This window comes from Theropithecus gelada, chromosome 12 (assembly GCF_003255815.1).
Source record: "Theropithecus gelada isolate Dixy chromosome 12, Tgel_1.0, whole genome shotgun sequence".
Lineage (NCBI taxonomy): Eukaryota > Metazoa > Chordata > Mammalia > Primates > Cercopithecidae > Theropithecus > Theropithecus gelada.
Window position 1 is genome coordinate 29,305,098 of NC_037680.1, and position 16,786 is coordinate 29,321,883.

Consider the following 16,786-nt stretch of genomic DNA (forward strand, 5'->3'; position numbering starts at 1 on the left):
TGAGTTTCATGGTGTGTGTGTGCGCGCATGTATGTGTGTGTGTTCCTTTAAAAGAAGAAACTTGTAACCTCAGAAATGTAAACACAAACACACCCACTGAAAGCACATGGATAGCATGGCTGATGTTTAACACTAGAGCACTGAAACGGGCAAAGTAATAGATGCAAGTCCAAATTGTCAGTGTTCCAGCTTATGAAACCTTTGACCTAAATCCCACTCAAAAAGCTAAATAAAATATTATTTCTTCCATGAGTAAGGCTGCCATATTTATCAAATAAAAATTCAGATAGGGAATAATTTTTTTTTTTTTTGAGACGGAGTCTTGCTCTGTCACCCAGGCCGGAGTGCAGTGGCTGGATCTCAGCTCACTGCAAGCTCCTCCTCTCGGGTTCACGCCATTCTCCTGCCTCAGCCTCCCGAGTAGCTGGGACTACAGGCACCCGCCACTTCGCCCGGCTAGTTTTTTGTATTTTTTAGTAGAGACGGGGTTTCACCGTGTTAGCCAGGATGGTCTCGATCTCCTGACCTCGTGATCCGCCTGTCTCGGCCTCCCAAAGTGCTGGGATTGCAGGCTTGAGCCACCGCGCCCGGCCGGGAATAATTTTTTAATATAAGGATAGCCCGTGTAATTCCTAATTTACCTGACATTTAAATTTAACTTCAACCCTGTGTTTCATCAGGCAACCCAATTTAGGAGAGCATCAAACCGTATATCTCAGCATTTATAAAAGTATTTGTGAAAAACAAACACATATATGTGCAAATCACTCTTCCACTTCTTAACAAACTTTCCTACTTGAGGGAATTGCTAAGTCCGGAAGACAGGCCACTGGAAGAGCTGTAACCAGCCACGATGAAAATTCCATCTAGAAATCCTGGAGGCTGAGACAATCTGTGAGAGAAAATACATTGCACGAAAACATGCTGGAGCAATGGTAGCAAAATGTTTTCTTGCCCACCTTTTTGCAAATTTTCGTCTGCTGCCAAGTGACCAGCTGGTACGATTTTCTTTTCCTTTGGCCAAAGTCCATTTACAAGACCTACATTGATCTTGGTTTATGTCATTGGGCAGGTAACATTAGAGTGTGCCACCGAACATGTTGAAAATTAATCCCATTTCCTGGGAGGGTGGGGGAAGATTCATATTCTCATGACTTTTAGACTCTTGGAATGTTAGAGCTGGAAAAGCTTTATTACTTAGAAGACCATTTAACCCCTTCATATCGCAGACTTGGATCCAGGTAGCCTAAATGATTTTTCCAAGGACTCATAGCAGGAGCCAAGGCCAGCACCATGGATGCTGACTCCTGGTTTCAGCCACTGTTCCACACTTCTGCTATAATCGGATACCAAAATTGGGGTTGACAATATGTGAATGAACTACAAATCTCTTGGCTAGTATTTCCAACACTAAAGACCCTATTGTGCTTTCATTCATTTTACTCTGCATCAATAGGAAATATAGCAGTGATGGCTGCTGCTACTGATTGGCTGCAGTAGTATGGCATAGTGGGCAGATCATGGGTTCTGGACTCAAACAGAGCTGCCCAGCTTCTGCTCTGACTCCTTCCTAGCGGTGAGGACTTGGGTAGGTTAGGGAACTTCTTGGAGCATCTCTTTCCTCATACGCGGAATAGGGGATCATTGTGGTATCAATCTCAAAGGATTCTTGCTGGGATGACATGAAGTATGCAGACAGAGTTCTTAGCACAGGGCTTGGCACAAAGTAAGTCCCCGATGAATGTCAGCCTCTATCCTAAATCATGAATATAGAGTTACGGCCTGTTTTTGCTGCATTCATGTTTCAACCAGGAATGACACACATCTCTACTTGAAAATAAATATTTGAAGTATTTGCTCTTAGATCAAGGCATAATATTCCATGAACTACACAGATAGCTTGAGCCAATTATCCCACAAAGCCAGTAAAACAATCCCATCTTTATTATTCAGAATTTGAGTGAAATTGGTTGAGCAGTGGTGTGGGGAGTAAAGCTACCTATTACAAATGTTCTCTCTTTCTCTCTCACCCCTCCAAAATATTCAAATGGACAGGGCTGATTATTTTATTTGGCTATTTTAACAACTGCATCCAATTACATTGCTGACTCATTTAAAGATGATTGAATATAGCAGAAGCAAAACTACAAGTCAGCGGAATATCCCTTTGACAGTGTCTCACTTCTCATACTCCAGTCTTCTCTCACTGCTCCACACCCTAAACATTGTTTCCTTTTGTAACTAGGATTCCTAAAAGCCTAACTCTGTCACTCCCATATACACTCTGACAGGCCACCGGGGCAAAAATGACCTTTCTCTACACTACCTCCCTGCACGTCCATTAAATTTCCCATTTCCTAAGTTGGCTGATCACTTTAGGAGTTTTGAGAAAGAAAATTGTGCTGATTCAATCCAAAATGTACCAGATGGATGGCCCAGTTAATTCAACCCAGTGTTTTTACTTTTTTAAAAAAGATTTAAAGCCCCAAATATAGTAGATTTTTTCTGAGTTGTAGTGTACGTTGAGGTAGCAATTTCTAAAGGAGAGAATTTTAAGCCATGTGACTTAAGGAGGGTAACCCAAATGTCCCCAAGTTTTCTAGGCTTCAGGGATCACTCATCTTGTTAATACCAACTGACATGGAATGTGTCCTATCTTGTACAGCCATGGGAAGTCAGCTCTCTCCCCCTTGTATTTCTGTAAATCCTAAGGAATGCTGACATGTTAGACAAATCCATCCTGTAGCGATTTGTCAGCTCTTGTTGTGATCTGCTGCTCTGAACATCTTTGTTGGATACCTCTTTCCACATCATAACTCTGCCCTGGGTTGCTGCCATTCTGCCTTATATGGCTAGGCACCAAACATTGAACCAGTATCCACTTTGAAATTTCCAAAGTACAACAAACACCAGGTTATGGTTTTCAATGACATTTTTCTATGGCTTGAGATGATCTGAGGTGAACTGCAATGCAAAAAAAAAAAAAAAAAGAAAACAAAACAAAATTAAAAATTCACTACTCACAGAGAATCCAACTGAATATTCTTCCCCCAAAAGATTTCCTACCATCTCTCTTTTAAGTCTCCTCACTCCACCCCATCCCCTGCTTTTAGCTTGTACCACGTTCCAGGAATCAGGTCATCTGCCAAGTCTATAGGAATTACAGAAAAAAACAAGAGAGGTGTCTGCAAGCATCTTGCCCCAGGTGGTGCCCCAACCCAATGGAATGAGGTGGACTGTGGTGATTAATGGACACGTGAGTTAACCAGGAGAGAAACTGACTTATGACAGCTGAATTCTTCTCCAGGGATATCCTAGGAGGACATGCTTGTCTCAGAGTAATGCTGGGCTCAGGAAAATGGACATCTTCCAGGGTCCATTTCTGAAATACATGCAGTTGAGGAAAAAAAAAATGTTTCTCATGGTAAATCTTTTATCAAAAGCACTGTCTACATCATCCTCTGTTTCTGCTCGGTTTTTCCTGTTTGCACTCTTCTCAGAGACAAGCACACAGCCATTCACTTATTTATTCATTCAGTAATTATTTACTAAGTACTTCTTGTATACTGGGTGCAGTGCTAGTTGTTAAGGACACAGGAATGGAAATAACATCTTTGGTTCCTCCCTAAGGACCTCAGTTGGCAGACGGTAGGTGATACACAACTAGAAGCAACCCTTAAATATAAAAATTGCAAACTGTGCTCAGTGCCATAAAGAAAAAGGACATGACTTTCTGAGAGTCATTGAAAACTGTCTTTTAGGTTGGGGGCAAGAAAACACTTTATGGAGAGGTGATGTTTACACTGAGAAAGAAGGATGAGAAGGAACTAGCCAAGTGAAGACAATATATAAGTATGGGCACGACTGTGGGGTGGGAGGAGAGAAAAAGAAGATGAAAAACATTCATATCAAAGAAACACTGTGTGCAAAAGGCCTTAAGGGCATTTTACACGGGAGCTCAAAGAAGCAGCAGCAACAACAACCAAAACCAGCCGACAACAAACTCAGACACCTGGAAGCAGTGATGCAGAGAGCGGAGATGAGATTGGAGGGTGGCCAGGGACCACTTTTTAAAGGCATTCATTGTAAGCCCTAATAATGCACTGCATTGCCCTCTTATTTTAAGTGTAAAGGCAAGATTAAGGATGAAGGGGATGAAATGATCGGTGCTGTAGTTTTTTTAAAAAATGACTCTGTAGAGATAATGAATGGGTGAAAGTAAAAGTGGGGAGATCATTATTGGAGTGGTCCAGGTGAAAGGTAATCATGGTGAAAGCAGAGAAAATGAAGAAAAGTGAAAAGCCTTGGGATAAATTATGGAAGAATAGCAAGAGTGGAAAGCAAGAAATCAATGACTCCCAGAGGATCACGAGAACCTTCTGGCATCTTGGAAGTGATCCAAGTGGTGGTTACACGGCGTATTCATAAGTAGAAACTGGTTGAACTGTACGCATCAGATACGTGTGCTTTATGCTCTTTTTGCTCTGTAGGCTATACAACACAGGAATAAAAATGTTTAAATAAACTTTCTGGCTTGTCAACCGTGTGGGTATCAGTGCCTTTTTCTCAGTTGGGAAAGCCTAAGGGAGGAGGTGAGGGCAAGGAATCAAGTGACCCATTTTGGTGTGTGGGCACTGAGGTCCCTGAGTGTCACCCAAGTAGACATGCCACTTGGTCAGCTGTGTTTATGCATCTGGGACTGAGAGGAGCGACCTGGGGATAAATATCATGGACCTTTCTCATTTTCAGAATTTACTGCTCCATTCTGAGGGAAATCAGATAGGAAATAATAAACACATCTTCTGAAAAAACAAATTGTAGGAAGTTAAACAGGCTCATAAAATCTTAAGAAGTTTTTACACAGACTGTCTTTCGTTTCTATTGAAATTCCAAAGGTCTGATGGTAACCAGAAGCACTATTGAGCTTTCACTCTGTGGAATATTTCTGAAGTTCTGGCAGCAGAGAAAATATCCATCAAAATTATTTCCTAAAAATCACGATTGGCCTAGATTTTATTATTGTTCAAAATCTTTCACAGAACTGCTATACAACTGCTTATGTGGATGATTTTGAAATGATTAGACAAAATACAGGCATCTATGCCTTCCAGACTTTTGGAAAAAGTAACCAAAAAGGAAGATTCCAATCAAGCATTTTAATACCTAAAGGGTATGGTAAGTTACACATGCTGACTTTGTTAATTTAGTATATACTAGTTAGCAATCAGTGACAATATATCTGCACCCACATCTCCCAAAGTCACACTCTTTTTCCTGGACTTGGAGTTATAACAAGAGGAATTGCAATTATCCAGGTAATCAAAACAAAATTACCATATTTTTTATTCTTATAAATACATTAGATAACCATTTTCTCTGAAATTGACTAAATCACTTAGTGTCTTCATTATATATTACTCTGCCTCCTTGATCCTTTTTTATTTTGAGACAAATGAATCTCGGATGATACAATGAAAACAAAAATAAAAGTAGATATGTACACTTGTGTTCTACCCATTCTCATATACACACACACACGCACGCACACACAGAACCTTTGCTACTGACATGCAAATACAACTGTTATGGGGTGATGTTTACTATAAACAACAGTTAAGAAATATAAACCCTACTAGGAATCTGCTCCATGAAGAAATATGTTTAGAATCAGATCTGCCACCCACTGAATACAGTACACGTCCAATTTGAAGGTTCATTATAATTATTTCAGAATGGGTTGACAGCAAACTGCATTGAAAGTCAAACACAACATTTAAGCTGCCTCCAAGTTAATCATGGCGGGAGTCACACAGTAATTTCTGCGGGGCTGGGAGGATAATTTTCTGGACCATCACCATCCAGTTTACACCAAGTCACTGGAGATACAAAAACATTTTTGAGACTCCTACATCCCAATAAATTATACAAATTGTCTGTCAAAAGCAAGTTTGATTTAGTAGGCACTAGTGCTAAGCAAGACACCCAGGGGAGCAAACCAGAAACCACTGATAGAAAATACAGAAAGCCTGGAGGGCCCAAATGCAACGGGAAAAGATGCAACAGCCATATGGCACCATTCAGCCCACGTGACAGTCATTTCTTGATGTGTACTTATGTTGTGAGCACGCCTTAAAAATTCAGTCCAGACTCTTTTGGGGAAGGAGGCAAAAATAATGTAGATATTCAGCGCTTAGAATAGAAGGAGGCATGGACCAGGGTTTGCAATGGTAAAGAGATAATTGAGTTACAGATTACAGAGGTAATCAACATCTACGTTCTACATTCTAAATAACTGTTAATGTTCTAAGAATTAGAACTAAACTAAAAGCACCAAAAAAAAAAAAAAAAAAATCCAGATTCAGTTTATTTGTGGGAGAAAGATGAACAAGTTAATATTAGTGGCTACACAAAAAGCTAGTACCATGTAGGAAGAGCCGGCGATCTGGCTGGAGTGAGAGACTGCTGCGGAACGAATCCAGGCTCAACCTCTTCCTAATTTTCTAGCTGTGGGAAAACCATGGCAAGTCTCTGTGCCTTCATTTCCTGATATGTAAAATAGGAATAATAATGGACCTTTCTCATGAGGTTATCTTGAGGATTAAATGAGTTAATTCTTGTTAAACCACTGACAATGCTTGTTAAATAAGTGAGCTCTTAATAAATGTTAGCTACTGTGATTTGCAGATGATGAAACAGCTCAATAAGATGTTTTCCTCTAATCATTATTCTCATGCGTTTATTTCATGTTTCACAAGAAGGCAAGAAGTAATTTATGAAAGTTTGTTCACATCCTTACTTGCCTCATTTTCTAGTAAAAAGCAAAGGTGACCATACCTCAGACAATCTTATTCTCTCTTTTTGTTCAATGAACTTGGAGGAACTCCGGTAGCGGCAGTGTCTTTGCTGTCTCAATCAGAAGCTAACATTCTAGAGATACGCAAATATTTAGTACAAGAGTGTTTTTACAAATTATGTACTAGGCTACGTGTGGGAGTACAATGCACAATAAAACTAGGCCCCTGCCCTCAGGCTCTTACAATAAATTTCCTGGCAGATATTTGGATCCTAGGAAGAGTAGGTAGGTAAGAAGTAGGCAGGTGCCAGGCTGTGCTGCCTGACATGCAATGCATGCTCAGTAAACACTCTCTCTTCTCAGTCTCATTTTCACAACGTTTAAAAACTCTCTAGAATGTCTTTCAATTTTTCAGCCCTTAACAGTTGAATCATAGAAAAAGTAAACCAAGATTTTCCAGTGTATTTTCTCATGCTTAAGCCCTATCACTTACTGTTTTCATGAATTAAAAACAAAATTCTATTTTCCATTGTATTAAAGACTTCCGTTGGTGGTTCCCCACACAGAGAGGAAATGCGATGCATCTATGGCCCATTATGTCATTTTATGGCTATTTTTTGCTCATATTCCCCATAGGATGATTGCTTATCTAACTGTAACTGACTCATGTCATGATGCTTCCTGCCCTAGCTTTAAAAGTTTAAATGATGTCAGATTTTATGATTGAAGAATTTTACCAATAATGAATCTAGTTTGTAATAGAAAATGACAATTTTTAGTCCTGTAAAATGTACTCTTACATGACGCAAAAAATACAGAAACATAAGTAGAAATCAAATTGTAAAATGCGTCCCTATTGTCTCAATCTGGAACTAACATTTCATATTGTCAGAATATCAAAAACTTCCGTTCACAATCATTTGTCTATTTCAGAATATCATAAATGCTTGCTATTATATAGATCAACATCAAAACCACACTTTAGAAATTTCTTACAAATGAACATTGCAAAGCATAATTCTAAGAAGAAGTGAATGAATATTGATTGCTACAAGAAAATATTTTATTTAAACATTGTATTCACTTGGTACTTTAAATTGTAAAAGTGGTAATTGTTAGATTAAATTAATATTTTGTTACATAAAATTCCCAAAATATGATACATTTATTTTTGAAATGGAGTTTGATCACATGAAGTAAGACCATCATCCTTGATTTTCTGTTATTTTATGTCTAATGTCATAGTCCATTTATATTTTTTGACCACATATAATTCATTCATTCATTAGTTCAGCAGATATATTTATTATCTGCTCTATATAAGGCACTGCAGTGGGATGTGAATTGTAGAAGAGAACAAAGCAGACAAAACTATCTGCCCACCTGAAGCTGCCCTCCTAGTTTCTGAAACTGCTCTAAATCCCACAAGAAACACAAAAAAATTACTCTGTACTCAGGGATGATAAAGAATAGTCAGGATAAAAGCATTGGCAAACTATACGCATTGTTATAGCAATATCATAGAAAGAAAAATGATTCATAATAGAAACATTCTTCATCTATTGAACACGTAGTATGTATAGGTCATGAGTTAAGCATTTTATAGACATTACCTTCTTAACCTCAAAATCTGATGAGTTGTACCATAACTATTCCCATTTTACATATAAGGAAAGTATGTTTCACTCAAGATGACACAGCTCTTAAATGATAGGTCTTCATTTCAATATAGGTCTGGGGTCCAAGTCTGTGTTCTTAAATATTATGTTCAACAAATTCTGGGTTATGCAAGAGGCAGTTGTAATATAATACATTCTAGAAAATTAAGCCCATCTAGATTTAGGGCTGATGAGATACTGAAAAAACAATAAGTGTTCAGAAATTCTATTGGAAATCCGGCCATAAGGCTGTAGAATTAGCATTTGCACAAAGAACTAAGAGTGGTGCTTCACAATCTTACTGATACATGTGATTGTAATACTTAACACGTGGAAAAGTTGGGTGGCCCAAAAGGAAAGCATTGTTCAAGAGGACCAAAAGAGGATGCAACATTCCTAAGCTCTGTTTCACTTTGATGTTCACCATTCTATTGCATTAATTCATGACATTGTGAGTCATTCAGAGGTCATCTGATTAGAGAGTTGCTTTCTTAGAACTTTTCCAGACAACTCGCATTAGGTATTTGTAGCTGATTCCTGTGGAAAGAAGTATGAAAATAATCTCATTCTTTTCCAGTCTGAGAAAAGATGCCAAATGAAGGAGGTCAGTAACACAAAGGACATGGGACAGCTGGGAAACAGGAGACAGGTGCTTTGTGAGTCAGTAGTAGCTGGATTCTGCTCAAGAGTTGCATTCTTCAAGATGTCTAAATATTTGCATCATGATGGAGTGTATTTAGTTTGGAAACCATATAAATTAATACAGATCATACATATAAATTAATGCAAATGAAGTGCTCATTTTGAACACTTTTAACGAACCTCTTGATAAAGTCAACTAAAATTGTGGATAATTTAAAAACAAAACAAAACAAAAAACCTTTTGAAGCAGCATGAAAGCAAGAAGACTATGGGTATCAAAAACAAAGAGAAGCCAGGGATCCTGGGAGTTGTTCAAACACCAAAGACGTCTTTTATCCTAAGGGCAGAAAATGGGAGATTGGAGACTTTCATTGTAATGGCTGCAGAGAGCACAGAGATCAAGAGATAAGATTTAGGATTGAGATTGTTACTCTCTACTCCCAGACAATTACTACAGACACAGAGAGTTCCCAGTATTCTGGTCTTGCCATTTCCTTCCTCAAATAAGTTCAAGTTATAGCCAGACAGCAAAGATAGCAAAGAGGAGAGTGTGGAGAACAGTGTATGTGGGTCTGGGATTTGTCTTTTCCTTCCTCTCACCTAGATGGACAAAGAACTACTTAGATCTAAAATCTCACCTTCCCCTCCCTTGGGGTCACAGGAAAGCCCATCAAGCTTTCTGACAAATGCACTGCTGAAAGCACATTCATAACCCTGTCCAGAAGTGAGCACAAGAATGCACAGTCATGCGCAATAGATTTGCTCTTGTCTTCCCAAAATCCCAGAGACAAGCCTGGGTGCTTGTCATCTGCTGATTGGAACAAAGGCAGTTGCATGAAGGGTGCGCTGATTGTTAAGTTTATTTGCATGCTGACCAGTGTTTACTCATGGTCTATATTTCCTTGGGCAATGCCCTCAGATTCCTGGTGAAGTTAGTTTTAGGACTTCTGTAATTTGCTCTAGCCCTCACTTTAGGTCTTTGGACTCTTTCTGGGCAACTGCAGATGGAAAGGCAGAGAGGACCAGAGACTGCCAGTAACACTGTCTCAGGCCACTTACTTACTTTGGGCTAACACTGCTAGGTCCCAAACACATGTGGCAGGTACTATCATCCCCATTTTGGGAATGTTAAAACTGAGATTCAGACAGGTCTAGGAACCCACCAAAGTCACACAGCTAATAGGTAAGTCAGGATTCAAATGTTGCTCTGTCTGACCCTACCGCCAGCTCCTTAGAGCTCCCTCACACAGCCTCTGCCTTTGTGGCGGCCGCATTATCAGCTGCTCAGTTCAGGAATTGGCAGTGAGGCTTCTAGAAGCTATGAAGAGTGGCTGTTCCTAGTGTTAATATCCCAGCAACCTGCCTCATGTTTCAATTATGGCAAGAGTCTCAATCAAGCTAGGATTTTTAATTGGACAGACTCAAAGCATTTAGAACACTTTAGAAAAATAAGATTCTTAAAATTCTGAAGTGTTATTGTTTCTATTTTATTATTCCTTTAGCAGCTAGATGTGTTATAAAAATAGCTCAGTTATAATGATCACAAGAAAAATACTTTCAATTTTATTGAATAAGGACCATGTATAGTAGGGTGAGTAATCTCTAAGTCTTCATGCTCTCCCAGAACACAAGATTACTCATGATTCATAGGGACTGTAACACAGGGTCCTTGGGATGTTATGAATAAATCACTTTCTTTTTCTGAGTGTGTTAATATTCTAATATTCAACTCTTATTGAGAAGGTGAATTCTCTCTCTGCAGCCATTAGCTTTGTAAGGCCATGGAGCACATTTCTGGAAGCCTACTTACCTTTACTCATCACCTTTTCTGAAAAAAACCTGAAACTGGCTCGAATATAATATATTGAATTATGTTTGGGAAGAGTGCTGGGAAAGCTGAACTGATGATCCTCCAAAATATGCTTGTCACCTGCTGTGAGTTTCTGAATCATGCCATGAAGAATAAAGTACTGCCAGGAGTGTCTCTGAGAAAGTGTCAAAAGTGTCTGATTTAATTGTTAACGTAAGGATTTAAGATGCTGTTTTTCCCTGGTGCTAACACCTCTCATTGATTCTGGAGCATTTCCATTTGTTGTTTAACAGAAACAGCCTCGGTATTTATAGCCCTATCACTCTAGAAGGGAAGCATTTGCAATTTGCACTTTCAATTTTGACTCCTAGACTTCTTTTTCTTTAAACACCCTTCAAATGAGTGTCAGACTGCAATTCAAAGAATGCTTTGCGAGAGGTTGCACAAAGCAATTCTCATCCCTATAGGTGAACATTTCAGAAGAACCCCCATATTTCTTTGCTAATTGAAATCTAAACTCATGAGCCCTAGTTAGCCTCAATCCCACTATTGTCAGGGCTTGGGGGAAGATTTGTATGTGTGTGTTCTTGTGTGCATGCTGCGACTGGAGTCATACCCTGTGGCAGATTGCTTTATCTAAAAGTGGTCACATCCGTACGTATTTATATTCCATTCCACATGCTTTTCTTACGATGTGATGTTAGCATTCCTTCATCAAGATATGGGGTCTTTGTTTCTTCGTCTTGAGCTTGAGGGGATCTTTGTAAATCCTTTGGTCAATATAATGACATAGAAGTGGTGCTGCATGACTTCAAAACGAAGTCATTAAAGGCAGGACATATTCTACCTATCTCTTTCTCTCTCTCTCAATACTGCCCTTTAGCCACCATGTTATGAGGAAGCCCAGGACACATGGAGAGGCCATAAGTGGATGTTCTAGCCAAAAGTCCCTGGTAAACATTAGCTGATACTGTAACCATCCAATGGGTTCTTTTTGTCCACTGCCTGGGTAGACCCTATTTATCAAGGCAGGGGAATCACAATAGAGAAAGAGTGTAATACACATAGAGCCAGATGATGGGAGACTAGAATTTTATTATTACTCAAATCGGTCTCTTCAAAGGCTCAGAGGCTAGGGATTTTTTCCAAGGTATTTTGGGGGAAGAGATGGAGGTTGCTAGGCAATGGGTGCTTGCTGATTGGTTGGGGCTGCAGTTATAGGGGTGTGGGAAATGTTTCTCCTATGTGCTGGGTCACTTCTGGGTGGGACCACAGGGATGGTTGGCTGGTCCAGGTAGAGTCATCAGTAGTCAGACATGCAAAGCACCTGAAAAGGTTGTCTCAGAAGGCCAATCTTAGGTTCTACAATAGTGATGTTATCTGCAGGAGTAATTGGGGAACTTGCATATCTTGTGACCCGAGGAATAATGGCTGGCAATTCTTTATGTCTACACCTTAGTAGAATTCAGTCTCCTCTATCCTCCTAGCCTGGTGCTCTTTCATTAGCTTTGCAAAGGCAGTTGAGTTTTGGGGAAGGGCTATCATCATTTAAACTAGAAACTAAGTGTCTCCCAAGATTAGTTTGACTTAAGCCTAAGAATAATTAAGGGCAGATTGAAGGCTAAAGGCAGGATGGGGATTGGCTAGATCAGCTCTCCCTTACTACCATAATTTTATCACTAATAAAATTTATGCAAAGGTGGTTTCAATTTCATGACTTCAACCTCACAAGAGACTTAGTCAAAACCAGTCATAGGTCAAGCCACACCCTAATGTAACTGCTCAAGGGGTTCACCTTGCCTGCTGCCTAGGGACAGCCAATTTACCAAGACACGGGAATTGCAATAGAGAAAGTAATTCACACAGAGCTGGCTGTGTGAGAGACCCAAGTTCTATTACTACTCAAATCAGTCTCCCCAAACATTTGAGGTTCAGGATTTTTAAGGATAATTTGATGGGAGTGGGGTGGGGCAGTGAGTCAGGAGTACTGATTGACTAGGTCAGACATGAAATTATAGGGAGTTGAAGCTGTCTTCTTCTTGTGCTGGGTCAGTTCCTGGGTGGGCCACAAGATCAAATGAGCCATTTTATCGATCTGGATGATGCCAGTTGATCCATCAAGTGCAGAGTCTGCAAAATATCTCAAGTACTGTTCTTAGGTTTTACATTGGTGATGTTAATCCCCAGGAGCCATCTGGGGATGGTCAGAATCTTATATCATTCAGTTGCATGACTCCTAAATATGACTCACAAATATATTTGTGAAATGATTGATCTCTAAATTGTGCCATAACAAATCTTCCCAAAAGGTAATAACTTGAAACAGCAATAATCATCTATTATCTCCCACAATTTCTATGGATGAGTGAAACCACCACTGAAAAATTATAACTGAGACAGTGAAAGAGATCTGACCCGGGCAACGTCATCTTGCTTCTAACCTCCAAGCTATCCTTGCTCATGTTGTTTTCTGAAGGAAAAAGAAGGAGGAAGGTGATTTTTCACTGTAGAACACTTCTGAGCATGGAAAGCACATCTGATTAGAGACTTTATCCAGTCAGAGGGAAACCGGGGACATAGGAAACCATAGGGTATAAATCAGAAGGAAAAATGGGAAAAATCCAAAGAAACATTTTGCTTCCCTGGAAATTATGCCGAGCCAGCTCTTTTGAAGACGCTAACGGCTACGAAAATCACAACCATTTCTAAGTCACCCCAGAGCTCATATAAAATAGCCAGATCCTATGACAGGTTGCCTGCTTTGTTTCTTTTGCTTAGTTCTGAGGGTTTATAAGAGGAAGAGTGAAACCACCAAGCCTAACTTTTCTCTAAGGTGGGTCAATTGACTGCTCACCATAGGCAAACTGCAGATTTTGCAGGCCCCTGGAAAGTTGTAATTGCAGATTGACTCCTCCATCCTAAGAGGAGGAGGAGTAAAGCTGCTCACTAGGCTCCAAGCTGGGTAGAGAGCCTGGTCAAACTGTTGGTGCCTCGTGACTCAGGAGTCCAACAGCAAGACACCTTGTGAGAAAAGATTGGAAGCACTGCCAGAGCCCTGAGGACTTCCCAGCAAGCCTAGGCATGTGAATGCCTAGGAGATGGCCAGCTGGAAAGCAATCTTGGGTCTCAAAGGATTTCTCTGCTCTCTTGTGAAAAACAATAATCTTCACTTCCGGCAATGACCCTATTAAAAATCTCACTTCGGTGGTCTCTAAAGTTCTTTCAATATCTAAAAAAATTTTGGCATGGTCTTATATCACAACTATGGCCAAGAGGAAGCAAATAAAGTCTGGAAATCTTAATAGTTGTTTTTTTTAATTAAAGAGTTTCTAAGATTAACTTCTCTCTGCAACTTACAGCTTCTTAAAGTAGAAAAGATAAAAGTGTCATCTAAACAAAAATGCCCCAAACTAAAGCTGGCTTAAATGGGGAAAACTCATAGAGTTACTTGTGTTTTAAACACATATACAATATAAATGGTGTCAAAAGTTTAGAATCTAGAATTTTAAAGTCTGTTTAATGTTATCTACGGAATACATTCTAAATCTGAAAGCAACACAAGAACAATATTTCTCTTAGTGCTTATTTCAGGTTTCTTTTGCCCCAAATTAATTGGGAAGCAGGGAAAAATAAAAAAATTAAAAATGCTTCATCCAACCACAAGGAGACAGCCAAACACTCTTGGCCAAGCTATTTACCTGGGCAGCCTGCACGTGGAGAGCGGAAATGGCTCTCTCTTCTTCCCTTCTCTCTGATAAGAGAATACTGAGCTTTTCTTTGAATGAAAGAAGAATCTCTACCTTCATAGTGAGACATAACTTTAAGGAGGAAAATAAAAATACTCCTTGGAAAGTACATAGTTACATAGTTAAGGGTTTTTTTTTTTCCCCCTTAACAGAAAATTTATAAACCTACCAAAACATGAACATTATCAAAAGATCAGGGAAAAACATCTTTGCCATATTTATAGATTTTTTTAGAGACAGCTTATTCAAATCACCCAAAAGAAAAATGACTTACAACCTAGTAGAAAAAATGGCAAAAGAATGTGAAGTGGCAATTTACAGAAAGCAATATAAATAGTGATCATACAAGAGATGTTCAGTTTCACTCATTCATGAAAACGCAAATAAAAAAATAAATGGGATATCACGTTTTACTTCTCAGGAAGACAAAAAATTAAAAGTTTGAGGTCATCTGGTGCTGTTAGAGATCTGGAAAATGTCAACTGTCATACACTGTAAGATAATAATTTGGTATAATTTTACAACAGGAAAATTTGCCAATACCTATCAAATTATAAAATAAACATACTTTTGACCTAATAATTTTACTACATATACACACACTCACATAAAGTTTACTTCTAAAAATGCCCCTGAATATACATGAAAAAAGTTTATGTTAATATGTGTGTTTAGGCCGGGCACGGTGGCTCACGCCTGTAATCCCAGCACTTTGGGAGGCAGAGGCGGGTGGATCAGGAGGTCAGGAGATCAAGACCATCCTATCTAACACAGTGAAACCCCGTCTCTACTAAAAGTACAAAAAAATTAGCCGAGCCTGTTGAGGCGGGTGCCTGTAGTCCCAGCTACTGGAGAGGCTGAGGCAGGAGAACGGCGTGAACCCGGGAGGCGGAGCTTGCAGTGAGCCAAGATCTTGCCACTGCACTCTAGCCTGGGGGACAGAGCAAGACTCCGTCTCAAAAGAAAAAAAAAAAAGTGTGTTTAATTATGTGTGTGTGGCATGGCCTTATCTTCACACACGCGGTGTCCATTGCAGCCCTGTCTGTAAAAGATTAAAACTAGATACAACCAAAGTCCATCTGCAGGGATTAAACAAATTGTGGGACTGTAAAATAATAAATCACTGTAAAGTCATTAAAAATAATAAATTAGATCTGTATGAAATTATTTGGAAATATCACATAATGCAAGTGAAGAAAGCAAAACGTAGGACAGTCTATCTAGTATGATCATTTTGTTATAAAGTAAACATACAAATGTGCAGGGAAAAGAAAGATACAGGTACATGCAATACCCCGGCTTCCTGCACCCCACTGTAAGATATATAAAACTGTCAATCAGTTACACTTTGGAGAAAGTCTGGGAGGTGGGGATGAAAGAAAATAATTTTATTTTTTTGATTTGTACATTTTTGTATATTTCTAGCCTCATACATTGTTGATTTTATAAAAATATGAAAAAGTTATCTGAGACGGAAAATTATCCAACTCTTGTTTTCTCCTTTGTACTTCTCCGCATTAAATAAATATTAACTAGTACGTTAATATATATATTTTTTCCTGGCTCTTTTTCTTGCATGTCGAAAATCAAAGTTAAATTTCTCTGCCAGTTATATAATTAAAGCCTGTCAGATTCAAAGAGAAATTACGAAAAGTTATTTTCTAAGAAAGGGAGGACGTAAGGATGCACCACTGATGATCTTACTCTTAATAAATCCCTGTCTTTAAACAGCAATAGGTTTTCTAGCCAATCTTTTAATGTGACTCTTCTGCTCATGCCAATTCACGTCTGGGGATGGTTTCGCTGCCTTTAAACACTAAAGAGTTGTCAGGCAAAGGCTCCAAGTCGGGTGTCTTCAGGACAGACATTGAAACACAGAAAGGACCAAAAAAACAGAAGAAAAATAAACCTGAGAACGTAAATAAAATGGACAAATTCCTTTAAAGGTAAAAAATTAGCAAAACTACAACATGAAAGAGAAATTCTGAATAGTTTTATAGCTATTAAACAAATGGAATTACTAAGTAAAATCCACTAACAACTACTATACTATTATATGTGCTAAAATCTAAAAACTGACAATAGCTAGAATGATCTATATGGTAATTGATTAGGAGACATTAATATGAATTCACAT